This window comes from Equus caballus, chromosome 13 (genome assembly GCF_041296265.1).
Source record: "Equus caballus isolate H_3958 breed thoroughbred chromosome 13, TB-T2T, whole genome shotgun sequence".
NCBI lineage: Eukaryota > Metazoa > Chordata > Mammalia > Perissodactyla > Equidae > Equus > Equus caballus.
In genome coordinates this window covers 32,522,711-32,545,009 of record NC_091696.1, presented here as the reverse complement: position 1 = coordinate 32,545,009, position 22,299 = coordinate 32,522,711, and the positions used below count along the sequence as shown (strand labels likewise).

The following is a 22,299-nucleotide window of genomic DNA, read 5'->3' as shown; positions in this document are numbered from 1 at the left end:
TGAATGGAGATGCACATGAACTGTGCTTAACAGGCCCATTAATTCATCAGGCACTCGCTTAAGACGGTTCCGCCACATTACAGCAAATGGCTTCTAGGGCTCCGGAAGCGCTGTATTTACTTTCTGAGAATCACCATTAGCCCCGGAGGGGAGGGTGCCAAGAGGCCATATTAGTGGGCCCTTGGTCAATGTCTCTGCCCTGTGTAGTTGCAGAATTAGTCTGGGGTTTATTTATGGGCCAGTTATCCTTTCGCAGGGTCCCAATTTGGCCCCTGGGATAATGAGATGGGTCTTTAGGGACCGTCAGTCTCTCCCCCACAGCTGAGGGCGGCTCTGAGGAGCCTGGCCTCTTAAGTGGCTGGTGATGGAGTGGAGATGGGCCCGACTGCAGCACAATCCATTTATTTCCCTAGGAGCCGAAATGCTCAGCAGCCACTCTCTTCTTCTCCCCCCCAACACCCCGGTCGGCTGACATATTTGCAGGTTGAGCAAGGCTCTGTCTCAAGCACTTGAGAAGTTCGTCTCAGCTCTGCTGGGCAACCTTAGGCATTGGCCTGACCTTTCTGAGTCCCAATTTCCTCTCTTGTAAAATGAAGACATACATTTCATGCAATTGGACATTAACTGAGGACCAACCGTGTGCTCAGCACTGTGCTGGTTTGCAGGTTAGGATAGGGCAGAATCAGGTAAAGTCTTTGTTCTCAAGAACGTTGATAAAAACTCAGTGGATCACTCTAATGAATGCACGATCCAGGCTGGGAAGGCAAGAAGCAGGATCAGATGACAAGGGGCCGTGTCCTTGTCAAGGGGCTCTGAGGGAGGGACAGTGAGTTGAGAGCTGAGGGAAGAGCAGGTGTTAATTGCTAAAGGGCCGTGGGGGGTGGGGTAGGGGGGGTAGTATACCAGGCAGAGGGAACAGCTTGTGTAAAGCCCTGGTAATGGGAGTGGACACGGCGTGTTGCAGGAACTGCCACGCCTCTAAAGAAGGGCGGAAAGGTAGGCGGAATTTGAGTCCTCCAGGAATTTTTGCCAGGACACCTTGTTTGAGAGTTGGCCTGTATCTTAAGAAAGGCAGAGAGCTGCCAAAGTTTGTAAGCGGAGGAAAGCCTTGCTCATACTGGCATTTTGAAAGGACCGCTCTGACTGTAGCATGGGTAAAAATAGGAAGGGAAACAGAGAAGATGTTAAGAGACTGGTTCAAAGGAAATTTGTGTAGAATTGATGGAAGCGCGTCCTAGGGTGAGGGCAGAGGACACAGTGAGAGGCGGTATTACGTGATGCGTCGAGCAGAATTTGGGCAGTGAGGAGAGGAAGCTGTCAATAACGACTCCTCTATTTCCTGCTCATCCCTCACAAGGCCACTTCAGGATTAAATGAACTCATGTGTGACAAGCATCTGGCACACCGTAGGTGCCCAATAAATGCCAATTCTTGTCCCTCTGTTTCCATAAGCTCTTTGTCATTTCATTCCCACTGATTGTCTCACAGCCGTGGAGGGATGGGGCTCTAATCCTTTTTACTTTCTCCTAGAATGTTCTAACCTGATCATTTTCTAATTCAGCACTGAAGTGCCAACAGGCAGCCTTGGCTTGGCGGGGCTGCCAGCGAGAAGCCAGGCACAGCTTGCTGCTAGGAGCACTTCTGCTGGGATGTGCCTTGGTGGGCCGCCCCTCCTCCTCATGGGTCTGACTAGGATTACTGCTGCTTCACCAAGAAGACCAGCCAGGACCCCCTCCCCTCTTAGCAGAAAGAAGAGGATTGTTGACAGGTAGACGAGGGGAGGAAACAGAAAACAGAATAATAGACTGGGGAAAAGAAGGGGATTTGTGGACAAAGGAAACGTCTTCGCCCACCTTGGGCTTCTGTGATCGTGAGTAATCACTTAACCCCCCTTAAGACCCCAGTTTTCTCATCTGTAAAATGGGGTTAATGATAGTTCCTACGTTGGAGTTCCATTGTGAGAGTAAATGAGCTTCTGTGATGAAATAAAATGGTTTATAAATTATAATGTGGCAAGGAAATAATCCATGTGTAAGTAGCCCAGAAGGGCGGCTTTGAATTCAGTCAAACCTGGGGTCAAACCCAGATTCTACCACTTGTGATGTGTGTGGTGGAGCGGGGAGGTGAGTCATGAACTTCTCTGCACCCTGGCGTCCCCATCCACGCACAGGAATCAGAATTGTGACTCATGGAACTGTTGTCAGAATTAAAGGAGACGGCAGTCCAGGTCTTGGACATCATGAAGCTTATATTTCTAGAGAGATAAAAAACAAACAAACATATAGGTCAAAGATCATTTAACAGAGTCATGAATGCTCTGAAGAAAGTAAAACTGTGATTGGAGAGAGAATGACTGCCCTGGATGAGGGTGTCACGGGGAGCCTCCCTTTGGACATGACCCTTGAGTCCAGATTTGAGTGGTAGGAAACCCAAAGACTCGACGATCTGGAAAGAAGGTTCTCAGTCCTAGATGCCCACGAGAATCACCCCCAGAGCAGCTGAAATAGTACCCCTGGGGAGAAAGGCTTAAACACACGCATCTGTAATGCCCAGGGGACTCTCCTGCGTGATGAAGGTGTAGAATGACCAAACAGGTCTAACGGGGAAGATGACGTGTCTAAGGTGCTTCATATTGCCCAACGTCTGGCAGCATTTTGATTGAGTCTGCTCCAAATGCCATAACAAAATACCACACATTGGGTGGCTTGAACAATAGTAATTTATTTTTTCACAGTTCTGGAGGCTGGAAGTCTAAGATCCAAGTGTCGGCAGGTTAGGTTCCTCCAGAGGCCTCTCTCCTTGGCTTGCTGATGGTGGCCTTCTCACTGAGTCCTCTCGTGGTCTTCTCTTGGTCTGTGTTGTCGACGTCCTAATGGCCTCTTCTTATAAGGCCTCTTATTATATTGGTTAAGGTCTGCCCATGTGACCTCATTTTACCTTAACTGTCTAATTAATGGCTTGCCTCCAAATACAGTCACATTTGAGGTACTGGGGATTAAGACTCCAGTACAGGAATTTTGGGGGGACACAACTCAGGCCGTAACACACCTAATGGATCCAAGTTTCTTTCTTGACCTTAAACTTCCTATTAACTTTCTGGCTCCCTGTTTTAAAACCCTATATTCCCCTCTGTGTGGTCCTGAGCACACTCTTTATTATCAAATCGTTGGTTTCCAAAAGATTGAACTTAAAATCTTCCAAATAAGGGTCTTGTGTAAAGCCCTTATTTTCCAGGTGGAGACTGAGTGGTTAAAAGAGGAAGGAATTTGCTCAATTCCTCACAGATAAATGGCCCAGAATTAGGTCAACACCCCCGGTGTTGTTGCTGCCACCAGTTTTGCTTTCCTAGCTTGCACCCTACAAATACAGAGTGGAGAGGAAAAGTCGCTACTCTAGCTCTGCACTAATTATGTGACTTTGGGTCAGTTAGGCTGTGTCACTGAATGTTGTCATCTACAAAACGGAGATAATAAAAGGATGATCATGACAAATGAATACTGTAATGGGAAGGCTTCTCACAATAGCTGACACATAGTGTGTGCTATTGTAATTGATGTGATCATCAATGTCGTGCCTTGTGATGGGTGCCAAGGTGCCAATCAGGAGGGAGCTTCTGATTCCTTAAGGTCTCCAAGTCTGGTGCCCCGGTGCTGTGTGTGAGCCCAGCCCTGGGTTGCAGAAAGCTTATGTTCAGGAGAGGGTGAGCAAGGTGGAGGGGACCTGACATCAGGTGACCTTGTAGCCTCTATCTTCCCAAGGACAACAACCATCAGGCTTCTTTACAAATTCTGCACCTGGGCTGTTGTCAGAACCCAACATGAACCATGGGTCATGGGTCATTGTCACGTGGGATTTACACAGGAACCTGTGGGGTTCTTTGTGACATCTTGGCCCACCTGTTCTCTCCAAGGGAGGTGGGAGGAGAAAGTCTCCGTAGCTCACTGGGGCTGGGACATCAGGATTCAGCCATGTCTGCAGGTTCCCCTCCTTTCTGATGCTCTGGAAGCTTAATTATCAGATCAGCAGGGAAAGGAACATCATTTGCTGAAAGGCCCCGGGAGAGAAGGCAACCTGCATTTGTAAGCTTTTCCGATGAGATATTCAGAGGGGAACTTCTGCCAATCAATGAACTCACAAGTGGTGGCTAGGGTTTTCTAGAGCCCAAAGACTAAAGAGACTTTGGATTTTCCCAAAACACAGTATCACTTCTATGGGAAAGGGGAATAAAACATAACATTAAAAGCAAGAAAAAACGTGGCTTTGTGTTTAGGTCCTGTCTAAGTCCTGCCCAGCCATTGTCACTGATGTCCATCCCCCGCCTTGGAGGGGTTATCCAGTTCCTGAACCAATTCTGACAAAGACAAGAAGTCCAGCCATAGCCTCAGCTCTACAAAGAGGTTGGTCTGGAATGAGGAATTCTGCTAGAGAACTAACACTCAGTCTGATAGAGGTCTTACTGCTGAATCTCAGCATGCCCTCCACCTTCCTCCAAGCCCATATCAATTGGATTTAGAACCCAGGTTACAAAGTTACTGCCCCAACAACCTCTCTGATGCTTCCAAACCTCTTTATCCTACAAGGATCTGTACCATAAACCTTCCACTCTCAGAATCAATTAGGCTTCCTTGGGCTGCAAGTAACAGAAAACTCAACAATGTGGCTTGAACCATAAAGATGTTTATTCTCGTCTTAAATCCAAGTTCAGAGGTAAGCATTGCCAAGGATGATTCCACAGCTCAGACATGCCATCAAGGGTTGGAGCTACTAATCCTTCTGCTCCACCCTCCTTGGAAAATTGAATTTTCATCCTTCTGAGTGTTTCTTTAAGGTTGCAAAGTGGCTGTCAGTCTTCAAGCCACTGCCTCTTCACACAACAGCGTCAAAGCAGGAAGCAAAGGAATGGGTAGCAGTAACAGAGCTTTCTCCTGACAGGTCCCCTCTCTTTTAACTTTAAATATAATGTTCAGCAAAGTGTAACCTACATAAAAATAGTACATAAATCAACAGTGTACATTGGATGACTTTTCACAAAGTAAACCCAGGCCATGAAAAAGACACACAAACCAGGATATAGAATATTACCAGCACCCCGGAAGAACCCTTGGCCCCCAAGGGAAATTACTAACCCGACTTCAAACACCATAGATGAGGTTTGCCCCCCTCCTTTTTTTTGGTGAGGAAGATTGGCCCTGAGCTAACATCTGTGCCAATCTTCCTCTATTTCGTACGTGGGATGCCACCACAGCATGGCTTGATAAGCATTGTGTAGGTCCATGTCTGGGATACAAACCCATGAACCCCAGGCTGCCAAAACGGAGCATGCAAACTTAACCACTATCTAACTGGGCTGGCTCCAGGTTTGCCTTTTTTTTTTAACTTTATATAAATGGAATTGCACAGCATGTCCTTTAGGTGACTCTCTTTTTTTGCTTTGTGAAATTCATCTACATAGCTGAGAGGACCTATGGTTTGTTAATTGTCATTGCTGTGTCATGTTCCATTGCATGAATATACCAGAATTTATTTACCCTATTGTTTATGGTTATGTGAGTTGCTTCCAAGTGTTGTAGATCATGGATAGTGCTGCTATGACGCCCCATAGGTATATTCTGGTGAATGTATGTCATCTGCATGTGTGTTGGGATAACCTAGGAGTGCAAGGGCAGGGTCATAAGGATTGACTCTTTTTCCCCGGAGGAATGTCTTTCCCACAAGCCCCCAGCAGCCTCTCTCTTTCATGTAATTGACTTGTCACAAGCCTACCCTGAAACAATCCACCAACCACAGATTGACTTGACTGGCTTAGAGATGTGATTTGTTCCCTGATCTGGGGACATTGCTACTTGATCAAAATCAGGCTTCTGGAAACAATGAAGAAACCGAAATGGTATCCAGTGGCCACCGTCACACTCCGCCACCTCCTCCTGATTATTAGCTCAGGTTCTTCTATGAAATGTGAATTTGTGTGGCATCCCATGACAGCCACCCACCTGGAAGTCTCTCCACTTACTCTGCCTTGCCTGGAAGTGTGATCTTCTTCCTGTCACCATCTACCTGCCCTCCACCCAGGTTCTATCTCTAATTATGTACTTTTTTCAGGAGCCATGACTGAGTCCTTCTTCAACAGGTGGGCCTGAAGATGCTGTCAGGCGATAATAATAAATATGGACCAACATTCACTCACACGCACCTTGTCTCAAGTCATCCTCCTGCATTTCCATCCCATCAGGCCCTCTTCTGTTAGTGAATTTTCTCAAAGCCTCTATTTCAAGATCCCAGTGGGAATGAGTTTTTTAAAGAGGCACAATCCTCCCTTGATATCATCAGACTAGAAATCCTGAACAATCTAAGGCTGATTCTAGGGCAGTTTCAAGTAGGTTAGCAGAGAATTTCCCCAGAGTTTGAGTTCAACGTACTATTTAGGAGAATCTTAATACTGCAATAAGAATAGAATGACATGGCATCAATTTCTACTCTCATTACAGTAAGAGGATCGGGGTGGTGTTAGAATTTTAAGGCCTGCAGTGTTGGGTGAGTTACAGGGAGGTCTAATGTGATTTCCCATGCTATGTTCTGTTTAGACTGGCAGGGTTCTCTGGGTGTTTCTCAATAGCCTGATAAAGCACTAGACAGAGTATTAGCTCTCTTGGAATCCAAGAAAGGAGGTGATTGGGGCTGTTTTTAGCTTGTGGGGATGGATTCTGATGGAAGAGCCCAGAGGGAGTGAGACTTTCACAGCCTACAGAACGCCAAGGACTCAGGGAGCACATTAGAGGGTACAGCCCCACCCTGGGGAGTAACTTCCCCCTGGGGAGCCAGAACAGCAACAACCAGAACAGAAAGACTAATGGATCTCCTCTTGGGACGACATCATAAGGAGGAATAAATCACATCAAATGTCTCTCGAGGGGATCAATTTTTTTTCCTCTGCCGAAGAAAGGCTTCAGATTCAGATTTAACTGACACACATTGGACAGCCGACTCCGAGCGCTCTCAGTGCTCGTTACCCCATCCCAGATGCCCATAGCCCCATTGGACAAGCTATCACCCTTATCCTCAACATCATCAGCATTGCTGTAGATAAGGTTTCCTAGAAACAGACTCTGAAATGGAGAATTGCTTGCAGGTTTACTTGGGATTTCTCTCTGGAGATACACCTGTAAGGAAGCTGGGACGGCAGGACTGGGCAGAGAAAGAAGCTGACCTGCTTCGTGGCTGCAGCTGAAGACTCAGAAGCTCCCACAGGGAACTCAGGAGTGGGATGGCCTTCAGAGTGATCCCAAACTGGCATCATGGGGCTGATCCTTTGTGTTTGCCCATCAGCCACTCATAGGTTGGGGCCACCCCATAGAGGGGGCATAAGTTTGGTCAAGGCCATGAGAGCAGTGCTGTCAACAACTAATATTTCCAGTATCTGGGGGATGAGTGTTAGCCCTGAAAAGGGGAGCTAGGTGGACTATCACACTATTCATTAATGAATAATCAATTCAATGATTATCACTGAATTAATTAATCAGTTCATTGATTATCAATGATCATCATCATCATTATAATTTAGCAGAAGAGGGTCAAAAGAATTAAACACTTACCCAAGGCCACATGGCCGGTAAGTGGACCATCCATCAGTTCCTCTGATTGCCAGGTCAGTGTTCTTTCTCTTCCGTGCCTACTGCCTCAGCCTCCCTTCGTTTCTCTCAGGAGTCCAAGTAAGGATGGAGGAGGATGAGGGACATGATAAAGGAATAGGGGGCTCCCAATGAAGGAAACAGTAACTCTGGTGGAAGACGTCCAGGAACATTTTCATTCAATAAACACTAGTGTGCACCTGCTGTGTGCCAGGCTTATTCTGCACGCCATGGATATGATGGTAGGAAGACAGACAGAGCCCCTTTCCTCACAGAGTGCTTATTCTAGTCAAGCAGGCTTATATTCCAGGGAGCCTAGAAATCCATGATGGAGAAAATCAGGAGTAGCTGGGATTGGTTGAGTGGACATGGAATCTCATCTGAGAGAACAGGAAAGGTCTTTATTGCCTACATTAATTGGGGCTATGCAGTATTTGTCTATAAATAATAGAAAACCCCACTGATAAGAAGAATGTTTATTACTCCTCTGTTCCTTAAGAATACAGATATTTTATTGACCATAAAACACTGAAGTGTGCAAGACTGTATGATATGGTGGGTATGCACCTGGACAGAAATTTCTACACCATCATGGATGACATACTTCTGCCCACTTACTTCCACTTCAGACTGAATTTTAGTGTAGTTTGGGTTCAGTTGATGTTTGTTTTAAAATGTCGGTGTCTGGTTTCAAATGACAGAGCAGCAAACAGTGTGTCTCAGCTGCTTTCTGAGGCAGGGACTCCCTCTTCTCATCAGAAACGACGCCAAGCATCGTTGGGAGTGATGGCTTTTCATTAATGAGGTTTAGGTCCGTGCACAGATTTTCCCCTGGGTCCTGCTCTCCTTCAGAAAAGGATTCCTTACATGGTGATTTCCCGAGATGCTTGTCCACAGATATAATATGGCCTTCGATTATCAACATACATCTGTTTTCAGATTTGTGTACTGGATGCTCTTCAAGAAATGGAAGATAAAAGTATTTACACATATTCCTGAAAAAGAAACTTCCATTCAGTCCTCTTTTATATTTTTCATGTCTTAGAAAAAATATTTAATGTCATGGGAAATATTTATGATATTAGATAAAATGAAAGATGAATGCAGAATATATATAATACAATCCCAAGTTCTAAAAACTGGAGAAAAATAATCTAAATTTTAACAATTATGATCTTTGGGTCATGGGATGAAGAGTGGTTTTGATTTTCTCGTTTATACGACACCTTGTTTCTAATACCGTGTAGCGGTTATGACCATGGGCTTAGAGTTATGTCTTAGTTCTCTAGTTACCTGGATGAGTTAAATAACTTCTCTGAGTCTCTTTTCCTTGCATGTAAAATCCAGTTCTCTTTTGATTTGCTTTTACCACAGTGCCGTGGATTGTACCCACATTGGACTTCTGTGTATTTTCCAGGCTCTGTAGGACATCGATTCACGTATAAATGTAGAGGAGAGTCTTGGCTGCCTGATAGAGGAGATATGAAGATTCCACTAATTCTGGTGTCAACAGGTGGAAGAGAACATCAGAGAACCATAGATACCACTTAAACTTCTCAGATGGCTCTGTATCTTTTCTACACGGCATAGTAAAAAGTGTGGAGGCAGATGGCGACCCTTATTAGAACCTCCCCCAGGGAAGCAGGTCTTCAGAGTCAGCCTGGGGTTTACTGGCTGCCCACTGGACATGTTCACTTGACTAGAGAAGGGCGTCTCCTCTGTTTGAGGCCTCTGGACCTCTGCTTAAGAAATTCTGAATCCTCTGATGTGTAGCTGTCTTAGTTAGCTTGAGCTGCCATAACAAATACCATAGACTAGGGAGCTTACAACAGAAATTTATTTTCTTACAGTTCTGGAGGCTGGAAGTCTCAGATCAAGATCCCAGTGCATTCTGTTCCCACTGAGAGCCCTCTTCCTGGCTCGTAGATGGCTGCCTTGTTGCTTCGTCCTCACATGGCAGGGAGAGAGAGACAGCTCTCTAGTGTCTCTTATAAGGACGCTAATGCTATGGGATCAAGGCCCCACCCTATGACCTCATTTAACCTTAATTACCTCCCTACAGGCCCTGTCACAAAATCCAGTCACACTGGGGGATAGGGCTTCAATATGTGAATTCTGGGGCCACACAATTCAGTCCATAGCAGTAGCACTAAAATCTGTAGATCTTCTTTTTCTTCAAAGAGAAATATTTCAAGAGATACTCTTAGAAGTAATCCAGCCCAGCATCCAAGCCTCTGTGCTTTCCAACCCAACAGCCCCTCTGGATGTTCACAGCATTCCTTAGTAATCACGTATCGCTGCTTCAGAGGTTCCAAAGAGCATTCATTGCTCCTTTGGGCATCATGTCCATGTAGCCTCCTCTAGTCATCAGCTAAGAATCCCAAATTCCACCAACAGGGAGCCACTTCCTGCTGTGCACTATTGCTGTCTTTGGGTCAGAAAATACAGGACTCCTTTCTTAGTGTTTTCAAAGGCACGGAGTTGTAACATGGCCAGGTCATGGGCCATGTGCAATAATTCATTATCATAATCCTTAACTGTCCTATCACCAGTGGGCTTCTCAGAGTCTACTAGCATTTTATAGTCAGACAAGACTTCCCAGGACCCTTATTGTAGCTTCAAAGACTTGTAAGGCTGATTCTGTGTGAAATAAAGCTGTGCTCATCACTAACTTCGCTGCTTTCTGGAACTCAGATGAATTCCCCGTTACTGAAAGTGTATCCAATGCGTCAACAAGAGTCAATGAATAGTTTCTTAGGACGTTACTGAGGTTCCGAGCTGAAGCTCAACTGTCAGACCTCGGCCACAGCAGTGGGGGTGAGAGCATCATCTACAGCCCTGGGGCTGGGGCGCTGCAGCCCTGAGAGCAGCCGCACTCCTCTGCCTCCTCTGTTGGCCTGGGAGCACCAAGGCAGGCAACAAATGGAAACTGAGTTGAGGGGAAGGTTCTGGTAGAGCGCATGCTGGGTGCCAGCCTACACGTGAGCCACAACATCCGTGGGGGCTGAGCCTAATGAGCATCAGTCCCAGGATGAATGATCATCAATGCATGATTGCTTGGGCTCCATTTTAAAGAAAGAGGAACTTCTCCCACTGACCATCACATCCTCAAACTACCACAAAGCCCTGCTCACTTCCTCTTTAATAAACTCCCTTGTGTGGCGCCAGCAACTGGCCTATAGTCCCTCAGCCACAAGCCCCCAGGTCGAGTTGGCCAGGCCCACCCCTGGCCCTTGCCTAGTCTCATGGGAGCTTGGGTGGGGATCAGGAAGGCTTATTATTACCTTATAAAACAAGAAGTCTGGAAGCAGGAGTCTTCAGGCTGGTGTAGCTGCTCAGAGAATGTGTCAGATCACAAGTTCCTTCTATCTTCCAGTCCGTCATTCTCAGTGAGTCAGATTTCTTTCTCTCCCATCTGGTGGCAAAATGACCACAGTTGTTCTCTCTTAGTTACAGTAGTGTAGTTGCTATAACAGATGACCCTAAAATTTTGGTGGCAATAACAGTTATCCTGAGAAAGAGACTATTTCTCCCTCGTATATCATAGTTCAATGAGGGTTGATGGGAGAAAGTTGAAGAGGGAACTCTTTTCCTCTCTGTCACTCAAGGGCCCAGGCTCCTTCCATCTTGTGTCTGTGCTCTCCTCTGAGTCCTCAGAGTTGTCTCCAGCCAGTGGAGAGAGAATGAAAGAGCAAGAATCATAATGGGATGTGCCAAGCCTGGAGGTGGAGAGCATCACTTCTGTTGACAATCTAGAACTTAGTCAGGGAAACTTCCTTTTCCAAAGGAAGCTGGAAAATGTTGCATAGGTGTGTTACATGGACAGAAAGAAACTCAGATATTAGGGAGCACTGCAGGCCCTCCTACAATTTCCAAGTACCATATCCTCACACAAGAGCATTCCAGACCAGGACCAAAGGCAGGATCACAGGCCTCTCCTCATATATTTCTCTCATTTTATCAGAGAGAAGCATCTTTTTCCAAAGCCCTCTGGAAGATTTTTTGTCAATATCGCATTGGCCAGCCCTGGGCTACCACTAACTGCAAGGAAGTCTGGGAGAATGAGTGAGTATCTGGCATTTTGTTCTCTAAAATGAGAAGTGGGTTCTGCCAGCAAAAAGAGCAGGGAATGACTGTTGGTTGTTCCACCGACACGTGTCCATGACTTAGAACATATATTCTAACATGACTTAGACTTAGTGTTCTAGCCCAGGTGAAAAGGAGGATGTCAGAAGCAGGACGAGATGAGGCTGGGCATGGGTGAATGACCCAGTCGAGAAGGCCAGGATTTGGGATGGATTTCAGTCCTAGCAGGGAAATGCAGCAGGACGAGCAGAGGACTAGAACCAAGGCCACAAGTAGTTAGATAAGGAAGCTACAGCTTGTGTCTTGCATGTATGCCCAGGGGGTAGGTTCATGCCTCGTGCCTCTCCAGGAAGAACAAGTTATAGTATTGGGAGAGGACTGCCGGAAGGGCATCAAGGTCAAAGTAACTGGTTCAGCAGCATCCCTTGGTAGTGGGGAAGGGGGGTGAGCATTTTAAGAGATAACACACTTTGACCGCTTTGTCTAGGTATTTCATAGCCTTGCTTGAACACTGCTTTCTCCAGTGTCTATTCACCATAGTCTTAACCTTCTATCTATATATTACTTTTAGTGGCCATTTAAAAGCCTCCAGTTTTGGAAAATGTGCTCAGAGGTAATGACCCATCATCACCGGTTCCCCTCAAAGATATGCTCCCTCACCCGACTACATCCCACTTTCCTCCTTTCTAAGAAGAGTAGACTCTGACTAGACCAGGGATGAGGACCAAGGTTGAATTGCTGATGAATCTCAAGCCCCTTATAAGTGAGAAAGGAGTTTTTCATGGCTCCACGAACGCAGGTATAATAACGAGAAAATCATAACTCCAGTTTCTGTCTATCAAGCAGACCTTTTGTACTCGAACAGTGGTTTTCAGCTTTGACAACACATTGAAACCACTTGTAGTGTTTGAAAAGATTCCAATGTTCACGTTCTAGCTAGAATCTCTAGAAGTGGGGTCCAGACATCAAAAATTTTTAGAGGATCCTCAGTGATTCTGATGCTCAGAGAAGTTTGAGAACCGTTGGACCAGCCAGTGTTCCAAAAGCTTTATAGATGCATGATCACTTTTAACCCTCATAGCCACCCATTAAAGGAAGGTACCAATGGTATCCCCATCCACAGAGGAAGGAACTGATGTTTGGAGAGACTGAGCAATCAGCTGGGGGTTCCGTAGCTCATAGGGAACGATGCTGAGATTCAAACCTGAGTCTGCCTGACTCCCAGAGCCACCCTCCCCTCCGCCTCACAAGGCTGCATCTACAGAAAACAGGTTGCTATGTCTGACAGCTGGGGCGAGGCTGCAGTAGGCTTCAGCTGACAACACCCAAGATTGCTCCCAAATGGTGTTCCCCTGGCTTTGTCTGGGGAAACCTAATTGCTGCAATTGTGTTATAAAATTATCACTTTACCCATGCAAATGGGCCAGAGCAACCGGGTGTCTATTCCTGTGGTTGTCCCAGATTATTAAATGAGCAGCTGCCTCCAAATATGTTTGCAGCCGCCTAATTCAACGGCTGCATGCGCTTGCATATTCATGGCTCCCAACCCACAGCCCAGACTTGCAGGACTCCTCCAGTGGGGCTCTAAAAGTTAATTTATCTTGACAATTTAAATAAATACACTTGCACTGGCTTTAGCAACTCCTCCAGATTTCAATGAGTACCTTGACAGAAAGGGAAGTCAGGGTAGCGGGGTTGGGTCTGCTCTGGATCTCAAGGTCAAGTGTAGGAGGAGGAGGAGCAAACCCTTGAAACAGTGGGAGGAAAACCCTGCATTGGTCAGGCACCTGCATTCAAAGCTCCACTTTGCTGACTTCAAGTTTTGAGACCCTGGGCAAGCTTGATTGATCTAAACCTTGTCATTCCTCATCTTTAAAATGGGAATAAGTGATTCATACGTAGGGTTATAGAGAGAATTAGATGAAACAATGCTATTTCCTAAACTTCTATTATCCTTGTTTTGTTTTCACCTAATTGTACCTCCAGGGTTACAGTTTGCTTAATTTTTACCCTTTAAATTGACCTACTTCTGTTTTTAACCTGCATATTATTTACCCATGATCTTATTAAGAGCATCCTGTAAATCTCAATAACATTGTCTCTTTCTAACATACATTAAAATAGTAGATAACTTGGGGCCAGCCCTGTGGCCTAGTGAATAAGCTTGGTGCACTCTGCTTCAGCAGCCTGAGTTTGGTTCCTGGGCATGGACCGACACAACTTGTCAGCCATGCTGTGGTGGTGACCCACATACAAACTAGAGTAGTATCGGCACAGATGTTAGCTCAGGGCCAATCTTCCTCAAGCAAAAAGAGGAAGATTGGCAACAGATGTTAGTTCAGGGTCAATCTTCCTCAGCCAACAAAAATAGTAGATAACTTCAAAAACTGAATGATTTCTCCATGTGCTGCTACCTCAGTGGTATGTGGGCCGCACTTGGGGACTGTCTGCATGGAAGAGGGTAAGGCCACAACCCAGCACAGGACATAGGAGATATCGATACGCACTTGTCTCATCCTCCTCTTTTCCTAATGCCAGGCTCACAGGTAAGGGAGATCCTCACAGGGCGAAATTGATTGAGGGGGCCTACAAAGTGCCCACTGAGGGGTGGGCGGGCCAGCCCAGCCACCACGAGGGAACAGAAAGAGCTCTGTGTGGGCGAAGGTCACCCGCTCCCCTCCCTCTCTCCCCTCACTGCAGCAGCTCCAGGCTAGTGGCATGGACGGCTTGGGCTCAAGCCTCGGCTGTGGCAGCTGCATCGGAGCAATCCTCGGCAGACCTGTCACCCCTCTGTGCCTCGGTTTCTTCATCTGCAAGGTGGAGGGAATGTTAGCTACATCATAAGGTCATCACAAGGACTGGAAGACAGGCACACACTTCGAACATGGCCTGGTACAGAGAAAGTGCCAGTTGCAGTGTTGTTAAGGCTTTAGAGATATTTTTAAATGCCCACGATACACATCAGTTTGTGGTCCATCTTTGCTTCCCCTCCTCCTGTCCTCTCCGACTCTCCTTCCTTCCTCCATCCTCCTTTCCCTCCTCTGTCCTTCCCTCGGTCCCTTCCTTTCTTCCCATCTTTCTTCCTTCCTTCCTTCCTCCCTCGGTCCTCTCTCCCTTCCCATACTCGGAGGGCCTCCTATGCCTCAGGCGCTTGCTCAGACACCTGTACAGGGTAGGCCTTATTTTCCCATTTCACAGGTGAAACTGAAGAGGCTGCAGCTTGGAGAAAATAAGTGATCTGCACACGTTCACACAGCTAGTATGTGACTGACTGAGCCTACGTCTTTTCCCTGATTACACGGTAAAAGTAATACACACTTGGGAAAATTAAGATGGTCCTCCCACGTGCCACCTAATGCATTACATACGTCACTCCTGGAGAAACTCTGGTGTCACGTTAAGGAGCAAGCTCAGGCTTTCGCATAAGTCTCTTCTTGCACCTGAAGTGACCGTGAGGGCACAGGCTGTTATGTTAGGGTGGCCTCTGGAGCCAGGCTGCCCGGCTTTGCCTTCTGGTTGTACCCCTTATCTGTGGCGCAGTGCTGGGCACCTCCCTGCACATTCCTGATCCTCAGCATTCGTATCTGAAATGTGGGGATAATGACAGAACTTACCTCCTGAGGTTGCTGTCAGAAATAAACGAGGCAAAACCTGAGAAGTGCTCAGTGCAGCACGTGCTAAGTGCCAATAAATATTAGTTATTGTTATTGTTATTCTGAACATTAGAAGAAACTACAGTTCGAGGTGAGGTTTACAGTGGTGGCAGGATCCAGTACTCCCCTCCAACACGGGGTCTGGCTGAGCAGACAGTCTGCATTCCAGTCCGCCTGCCACCCACAGGCTGTGTGGCCTTGAGTAAGTTCTTAACCTCTCTGAGCCTCAGTTTTCTTATCTGTAAAAGGAGAATAAGAGAAGTACCTGCCTCAGGGTGGTTGTGAGGATGAAATAAAGTAACACAAGAGAAGCCCTTGGGACAGAGCCTGACACGTGGTCCATCATAAACAATCCTAGAGGCGAGCCACTATTATCAAGCTGAGTTCTGCTCAGTTCACTTGCATGGATACCAAGTTTAGGGGACAAATATTACCTATCTTTTTATTTCCTCTTTAAACCACCATCCTTCACTTCCCTAATACATGATGCTCCCTCTCTCTTTAGGTAAACACACCTGGGGGCGTTCCAGATGTTTGCAGCTGGCACGCTCACCCATGGCTCCCATCAATAGCACCACCAGCTGGGCTCTGCCCTTCCGCTGTACCCAGGGAAGGCACTGCTTCCAGGACAACAGGGCCCAGCCAGAGGCCTGGGGGGGCGGGGGTGTGAGCCGGGCAGGAGGAGAGAAAAGAACCACCTCTGAGTGTCTGGCTTGCCTTCGGCTTTCCCTCAGGAGAATCATAAATTACCTCCCTTTACTTGCTCACCACTGCTTCTGGGGAAATTAAATTCACAGCCTGTATTTTAAAGCCTGTATATTGTTTGGCTTAAGCTGGGATTTTTTTTTCACTCTGATAAATAGGGCATTTTAATAACATTCACAGCATGACAAAGAGTTGGGAGAAAATACACATGGCTCCCCAGGTGCCGGATTCCCCGGGCACTGCTCAGATGGGGTCTTGTCACAGCTCTCTCCTGGAGAGTGACTGATGCTTATGTAGGAAGGAGTTTGTGTCTCTGCTCCGCTGGGGGCTGAGGTCTTGGAGCGGGGGCTGAGCTTTGCTAGACAGAGCTCCTGAGGAAGCAGTGGAAGGCCAGGAGGAGGCAGGGCAGGGCCCAGGGACGCTCCTCCGTGTGCTCCTCCTGGAGGCGGACAGCCCCACGGGCACGGCCTGGGCCCCACGGCAGTTCTTGGAGCTCTTCTTTCTCCATTCTGTCAGGGCTCTGTGTCCTCGCTGCCAGAGATAACAGGGTGCTGAAATGTCCCCAATCCATCAAGTGCCCGCACAGCCAGCCAAGGGGCTGCTTTTGCTCCATTTTTTTTGGTTTTGCCCTCTGATGTCTGCAGAGGTCTTTGACGTTAACACGCGCGGGTTGGCTCCCGCTCTGTGCTTGGTTCTGTGGGGGACGCAGAGATGAAGAAGGCCCAGCCTCTGCCCTTGAAGAGGTCACAAACCAGCGGGGAAGACAGATGTGAGCTCCAGCAAGAAGAGTGCAATAATAGTGCCTCGTGCACACTGGGTGCCCACCTGGAGCCTGGCACGATGCTAAGCCTCCCTCATTCATTTAATCATTATTACTCAGTGCCAAGTATGTGCCAAGAACTTTTTGTTTCTGGTGCCTGGAATAAAATAGTGAAAAACACAATGGTCTTCTACCTTCATGAAGCTAATATACCCTATGGTGGTGCTGAGGAGAGAGATTTACAGGAAATAAATAAACAAAGGCTTATAGGATATTCCTGGAGGTAACAACTTAAAATGCAAAGTGGAGAGGGACAGTAGTGTCATGTTATGGTGAGCAGCTCTGAGAAAGCGACTCCAGTGAGCAAAATAAAAGAGTGAGTCACAGGGAAATCTGGAGGAAGAACCTTCTAGGTTGAGGACACAGCAAGTGAAAAGGCCCTGAGGCATGTTTGGATTGTCCATAGGACACAGCCAAGAGGCCAGCGGGCTGAAGCAGAGTGAGAGAGGGAGGATGGTGGGAAATGAGATCAAGATCCTGAAGCCTTATAGGCCAACGGAAGGACTTTGGACTTAATTTTGAGGACAATGGAATTTTTTTGGAGGCTTCAAAGCGGAGAAGTAGCATTAACTGATTTAAGTTTTCAAAGAGTTACTGTGGCTGCAGTGTGGGGAATGCACTGAGGGGACAGGAGTAGAAACAGGGGACCAGTTGGAGGTCCTAAGGGACAGGCACTATCATTGCGGTTGTGTAGATAAGAAAAGCTGAGGCCTGAAGCTGAATCTTGTCCTTGGTTTCGACCCTAGTAAGTGGAAAAATGAGGACAGAGCCAGAATGTTCCGACTCCAGAATCTCTGCCATTAACCCTGTGACCCACTGTCTTCCTGATAACCAGAGTCGAAGGCAGATGTGAGCTTCACTGGATGTGGTGCAAATATCTCACCCGGGAGGCTGAGAGAAGGGAGCAAACCACCGTGAAGGGTGGCAAATCAGGGAAGGTGTCATATTGGAGGTGACCGTGCGTTGGCCCTTGATGGAAGGGGTACATTTGGTCAGATAGAGAGAGAAAAGAGGATGCACCCTAGATATAAATGATAATGTAAGCAAAGGTCTGGAGACAGGAAAAGGAGGAATTATGTAGCTCAGGAAGGTTAGAACTTTGGGAACCTCTCAAAGAGGTGTGGGACGGAGGGTTGACTAGATAGCTAGACCATAACACATGTAAAATGCTAAACTGAAGAATTGTTGTTAAGGAGCCGTTAGATGTTTTCAGCCTGCAAGTCGTGGAAAGGAGTTGATTCATTTCAGAGGTGAGCCTTGGGGAATTTGAGGGTGTCACCTAAGAACTAGATTTCCACAGCTCTGTCTCATCAAAGCCCCATCAGGACAGTGCTGGGAGACGCTTGGCACAGGCTCCATGTGAACCGAAAGACTGGAGCAAACGTGATGTCATTGGTGAAGTAGGGAAGACAAAAAAGAAATATTTATAAAGAGATGATCCACTCGGTTTTCAACATACTGAAATAAAAGATAGAATTTATTTTCCTAGCGCTCAAACAGCATTTACAGTCGACCAGGTCCAATTCTAAGTATTTTCAAATATTGACACATTAAATACTCATAATCCCAGGAGGGAGGTTTCCTATTATTATCCTTGTTTTGCAGACGACAGAACTGAGGCACACAAAGTTTAACAGCCTGCTCGATGTCACACAGCTAATGAACATCGGAGCCTGGACTGAACCCGGAATTTTGGCTCCAGAGTTCATTCTTCAGATGACTAAGTTACGACATTGTCCTTGTGAATGTCAATATCAAACCAATGATCTACAAATGACTGAGTCTCCCATATTTCCTTTTTTTTTTTCCTTTGGTAATATTTATTTTTTTACCTTTTTATTTGATCAATTTGACATGTTGCAATTTGTAAATTTAAGGTGTATGGCGTGTACTTTGATACATTTATATATTGTAACATGATTGTCATTGAAGCAATATTTAGCACATCATTATAGTACAGTATTATTGACTAGATTCATTACACTGTGAATTAGATCTCTATGGCTTACTTACCACTCATTACAAGTTTGCACCCTTAAACCCCACCAATCTTACCCCCCACCCCCCATTCCCTGGTAACCATCGCTTTACCCTGTTTTTTTACAGGTTTGACATTTTTAGATTCTACATATAAGTGATATCATACAGTACTTCTCTCTCTCTGTTTGACTTACCTCACTTAGCACCAATACCCTCAAGGTCCATCCATGTTGCAAATGGTAGGCATTTACGACAACATAGATGGACCTTGAGCACATTATCCCGTATTTCTCAAATTTGACAAAAGAAAATGACTCCTTTTCTTCCCCCACCTTCTTATTTTAGGGACTAAGATTTACTTAGATCTGTATATGTACTGCCAAGATATCCAGATATACTTGGATCTGTATGTGGCTAATAACCAATAAACTGGAAGTACCTACTAGGTCCTGTGATTGCCATGTTCCACCCATTGTGACTGGACGCCCTTGCCCCATTCTCTTCACCATTACATTGCTAGTGCCTATAGAAACACCAGGAGCCTAATTACTGCTCAATAAAAAATTGTTGTTGAGTATGGTCTCCGAATTTGCCCCATCTCTTGGACCCTGCCCTCTGGCTGTATAGTATGGTGGTTATAGGCACAGAGTCTGCAGCCAGACTTCCTGGGTTTGAATCCTAGCTCTGACACTTGCTAACTTTGTGACCTTGAGCAAGTTACTTAACTTCTCTGTGCTTCAGTTTCCCCATATATAAAATGTGAAAGATAATAGTAAGTACTTCACAATATTACTGCAAAGATCAAACGAGTTATACACATAAAGTGCTTAAACAGTGCTAGCACATAGTATGAGATGAGCAAGTGTTCGCTGTTACTGCTCCTGTGACCACTATGCTTCAATCACTACCGCCATTACTGTGAAGTACAGATGGGCTGCTTCATGGTTCTAGAGGCTTCTTCCCAACCAGTCCTCATTTCAAACTCTCTCTACTGAGTTCTCAGCCTCCCTAAACCCAAGGCTATCCATTTTCTCTGATTATGCTTATGATGATGAAGTACCCTTTTGATGAAACCCATACCATCCCCGTCCTCTTGTGTCATCTTTATCTCAAATCATGAGCACCAGCCATTTCTTCTTTGCCTTCTTGCTGGGGAGATCAGAGTTTCAACATGAATTTGGCTTAGGAAGAAAAGACCCCCTTTGCAGCAGTTCCTGCCCTGCTGGCCCCGGAGCCCAACATGGGGGACAGGGCTGTGTGTCCATGCTCAGCCTCCCTCAACTCTCCAGGCCTGCCTTTACAGCGCCATTACATTGCTGGCCCCCCAAAGGCTCCCTGAGTTTCCCCGAGCTGGAGGCTGAGTGCTGCAGCTGCAGCCACTGCCTTCCAGTCCCCTGTCCTGGAGAGAAAGGGGAATGAAGTGCCACGTCAGGGTGAACCTATGGGATTTTGATGAAAAGGCCTGGAGGTCTTAGACACCCCCAGTGGTTAGATGCTGTGATGGTTAGTTTTGTGTGTCAACTTGGCTAGCCTACAGTACCCAGTTATTTAATCAAACACTAATCTAGGTATTGCTGTGAAGTTATTTTACAAATGTGCTTAACTCCTACAGTCAATTGACTTAAGGTAAAGGAGATTATCTTCAATCATATAGGTGGACTGCATTTGAAGGTTTTAAGAGCAAACATCTCGGTTTCCCAGAGAAGAAATTCTGCCTCAAGAGAGCACTATTAGCTCCTGCCTGAGCTCCAGCTTGCTGGCCTGCCCTACAGACTTCAGATTGCCAGCCCCACAGTCCTGTGAGCCACTTCCTTTACATATACATATACATATACATACACATACACACACATACACACACATTCTCTTTCTCTGGAGAACCCTAATGGATACTGATATTCTCCAACCTCCTGGAAACACTGAGGTGTGTAAGGCAAGTGGACTCCAGGAGAAAAATTAGTCTGGCTCATAGTTATCAAATAACAGGAAGAGAAAAGAAGAAAATGAGGAAGGAAGGAAAAAAAGAAGACAGAAAAAGAAGACAAAGAAAAAGAAGGAAGGAGGAAGGAAAGAAGACAGGAAGGAGATAGAAGGAGAGGGGAGGGAGGAAAAGACAGAGGGAAGAAGGAAATAAACCATTTTTTTTTTTAAAGATTAGCACCTGAGCTAACAACTGTTGCCAATCTTCTTTTTTTTTTTCCTGCTTTTTCTCCCTAAATCCCCCCAATACATAGTTGTATATTTTAGTTGTGGGTCCTTCTAGTTGTGACATGTGGGACGCCGCCTCAGCGTGGCCTGATGAGCAGTGCCATGTCCGCGCCCAGGATCCGAACCAATGAAACCCTGGGCTGCGGAAGCGGAATGCACGAACTTAACCACTCGGCCACTGGGCCGGCCCCGATAAATGTTTTTAAAAATTTTTTTAGATCCTAATATCCTGCAGACAATATTTTAGAGAGACCAATTGTGTTCCTCTCTGAGTTATACTTCTATAATTTCGTGTATATATATATATGGAGAAATCAACTATTCAGCCAGTCTGTCAGACTTGTCACAGCCTCTGGTTCGGACAATCGGCAGGTCATAACCTAGAGAACTTGATCCCCGTTTGAGTGCAGTAGACTCACAACTATCCGTGTAACTTCTCTTCTCATAAATGAGGAAACTGGGGCCCACATTGAGGCCCAAATACAGACAGTGACTTGGCTAATATCACCCAGGAAGGGAGGGGTAGAGCCGCAGGCAGGACACAGGGCTCCTAATTTCCAGCCTTCTTCTTTTTCCACATGATGGAGAGGACCAGGAGACAATCTTTCCCCTCTGCCTCCCTTCAGCCACCTCTGACCTTGTTTGCCTCATTCCCAAGAGCCAGAGAGGCAGGGTGTCCCCCAGCCCTCAGCCATCAAAGGTAGTGGCAGAGGAGGTTGGGTGCATATGGCTGCTCAGGGTTCAGAAGTTGACATCAGCTCAGCTGCTTGGGGGCTGCACTAAATCCCAACATGCATGGATTGAAAATCACCCAGTTACTTTGCAGGAACAGCAGTTTAATAAGATTAGGAGGAGTTGAGAATGCTTGTTACATCCAAGGCAGTGATATGAAAAGCCCAGCATGCAGCTGAGAAATTGCAATGGAATTCTGACATCAACAAGTGGAGGAGATGTATTTCGAGGACATGGAGTTCAAGCTCCTGCCGGTGGCCCGGTCAAGGTCAAATCTATCACTCTTAGAAGAAAAGCCAGTTAGTTGCCCTTTGTATAGAAGATCCTGCTGTCCTCCTTGGAGACTAGTTACAGAGCACATTATTGTTCACGTTTGGAAAGTCTACCAATGTCATATCCTATAGATAGATCTCATCTACTGAGCTCTGAGCCCAAAAATATTTAGTGTAACTTGACTTTGAATCAAATAGTGTCATAATCTAAATTAATT

General features: G+C 46.2%; 1 pseudogene; it reads right to left on the bottom strand.

Moving 5' to 3' along the window:
* Positions 1 to 22,299, bottom strand: part of LOC111767640 (ER degradation-enhancing alpha-mannosidase-like protein 1) — a 121,692-nt pseudogene that overhangs the window by 53,427 nt on the left and 45,966 nt on the right.